The following is a 3,021-nucleotide window of genomic DNA, read 5'->3' as shown; positions in this document are numbered from 1 at the left end:
TCTCTCACTGTTGTGGCCTCTCCTGTTGCAGAGCACAGGCTCCAGACGCGCAGGCTCAGTGGCCATGGCTCACGGGCCGAGCCGCTCCGCGGCCTGTGGGATCTTCCAGGACAGGGGCATGAACCCGCGTCCCCTGCATCGGCAGGCGGACTCTCAACCACTGCGCCACCAGGGAAGCCCATGAATTAATCTTTTTATGGTTTTAAGGTCTGAGAGGTTCTGGTTGAGGTAGCCAAGACTCTTCCCCAATATTAAACTGTATATCCTTTGTGCTCATGTGTGCTTGGACCAGCACCCCTGCTTTTGAGGTATAATTCCTCCTCCCCTATTCCTGGGGAATTAGCCCATCAAGGTCCTAGAGTATAGGAGGGATCATTTTTCCTGAAGGTCCCAGCATGAAAATCCTAGAGAAGAATGATTGTCTGGGTCTTTTGACCCTCTTTGAATGATCTCATGGCCAGCGGCATAGAACACCTTAAGTGGCCAGGCCTCAGTGGAAAGTTTGCCCATCCTCCAAAATCTCTAATTGTAGGAACATGATAAGCGGGAGCTGCTTGCTGCCATCTTTCCCAGAAGCATGGAAGAAGCTGTTTGCCATAGCAAAGAATGATGTCAATAAAACCTCTCACCTGAGATTTTATTTGGACACTTTATCTGTTGCTGTATAACAAGCCACCCCCCAAATTAGTGGCTTAAAATAACAACTATAATTTTATTATCATTTTCTTGGTCCTGGGCTTGACTAGGCTCAGTTGAGTGGCTCTTGTTCAGGATGGCTCATGTGGTTGCAGCTAGATGGTGGTGGGGATGAGGTCACCTCAGAGCTTCCTCACTCACATGTCTAGTGGTTAATGCTGGCTGTCAGCCAGAGCACCTACACACAGTTCTCCATATGGCTTGGGCTTCCTCACAGCATGGTGGCTGAGCTCCCAGAGTGAGTGTGCCAAGGGACCCAGGTAGAATCTGTACTGCCTTTTATAACCTAGCCTCAAAAGTCACATGGTATCACCTCTGCCATAGTCGTAGCCCACCCAAATTCAAGGAGGAAGAACACGGACCCCATTCTTGATGTGAAGAGTATCATAATCACAATGTAGGAAAGGCCTGTGGGATGGGAGACACTGTGGCAGCTATTCTGGGTTAGACATAACCTGCCAAGAGATTTATGGGCATATTGCATGTGGCCTCCACCAAACGGTCCTTTCCAGATAACTGAACCACTACATCCTCTTTTTGCTTAAGCTAGTTTGACATGGGCTTCTGTCACTTCCTGGCTACAATATAACGCACATCTCACAGGGCTACTCTAAGGATTAGATGATTGATAATGCTTGCAAAACTCACAGCACAATGCAAACTATAGGAGCTCCGTAAGTGGAAGTTCCCTTCCCCCCTGATCCTTCCCTTCCAGTGACTCCTCATTTCCCCTGTGGCTAGTGAGAATTTGCAACTAATGCCATCTATGTTGCAAGACAGCAGTAGCGGTAACCTTTACCACCATGAACAGTTCATATCACGTGCTTACAACTACAGTCAGGAATTCTGTAGTACATTTGCTCCAGCCCAATACAAACAGAACTCTGCTCTTAAGCTGTAATCTTTGTTCCTTCTACCCACCAATTTAACATTTCCATCAATATGATCCCAAGCTGGAACCTTCACTGACTTCATACTATAAGCAAAAGATTTTGCAAATTGATTTTTTTACGAGTTTATAAACAAGCCTTTTAAGATACAGTTTCTTTACATTATATCCCAAATCCCTAGACAGACATCACTTTCATACCCCAGTCCCAGACTATGCTGCTTTTAAAAAAAAATTTTCTCTGATTTGAAAAACAATGTGCATGCATTGCAGAAAACTTGGGAAATACCGGAAATATGAAAAAGAGAACAAGTTACTTCTCATAATCGTATAGCATATAATGGGAATCACACTGTATATAAAATTCTGTAACCTGATTTTTCTCCTCTAAAAGCATATCGTGAAACATGTCTGCATAATATTTGCATTACATTGTTGGACTGTAATTTAATTAGTACCCTGATGGACAATATCCAATTTTGCTATTATTATAATACTTTGTTAAACAATTTTATATCCAGGTCTTTGAAAACATGTTGATTCTTCACCCTTAGAATGTAATTTATTGATTCAAAATGTATGATCTTTTATACATATTTTTAAATTATTTCCATAAAAAGTTCTTACTGGTAATGTACAAAAGTGCTCGTTCACTATCACATCCTTGCCAGCACTGAGTATTATCACTTAAAAGTCATTTTGTTTTTACAATTTGGCAGGTAAAAAATGGTGTTTTGCAGTTTGAGACTCCCTTGAAAGTGAGAGGGTTTGATGTCTTCTCCAGGTTCCTACCTCTAGTGGCCTCTGCTCCTCCAGACTCTCCCTCCCTCTGTCTCAATCTCTCTGCCATCTTTCGCACAGTTTCAGCTCGTTTGTTTGGAGCAGACGTTTCTTTCTCAGTTCCAGCTCTTCTCTCCGAAGTCTCAATCTGCCTGGGAGCATAAGGCCAGATGTTTTCCATTAACCGAGGTCACGTGTGTTAAATGGTTAACCAGGAAGCCCCTGGAGGCGGCAGGAGTTCCCAGTTGGACTGCACCCAGGAAAACCGCGTGGGGCGGAGGCACATCCCCTAGGCTGCGCTGGCCGGATGCCACAGGCAGGGGGACATCAAACGCCTAGCCTTTCCTGGAGTCTCTGCGGGCTGAATGTGAGGACGCAATCCTCCTGCACCACGCAAACAGTCAAGACGCACGTGCTTGCACAGGATCCTGAGCTCTTGGATGGGCGGAAGGAATGGTGTTCCTGGCTGGGAGGGAGGAAGCCGCTTTCCTGCAGGGGTGGCCCCAGGCCAGAACAGAGGGACACACAGATTGAGGGAGGGTCTGCAGAAGCAGGTGATGCAGAGCAGGAAAAACTGGCCTTCTTTTAGCCACACCGAACTTTGAAGGACTTTTTAAGGACTTTCAACTTATTTCTGTCCATTTAGTTATGAAACG

Source organism: Neophocaena asiaeorientalis, unplaced genomic scaffold (assembly GCF_003031525.2).
Source record: "Neophocaena asiaeorientalis asiaeorientalis breed wild unplaced genomic scaffold, Neophocaena_asiaeorientalis_V1.1 scaffold32, whole genome shotgun sequence".
Lineage (NCBI taxonomy): Eukaryota > Metazoa > Chordata > Mammalia > Artiodactyla > Phocoenidae > Neophocaena > Neophocaena asiaeorientalis.
The sequence above is the reverse complement of the archived record's forward strand: the minus strand, read 5'-3'. Positions refer to the sequence as shown.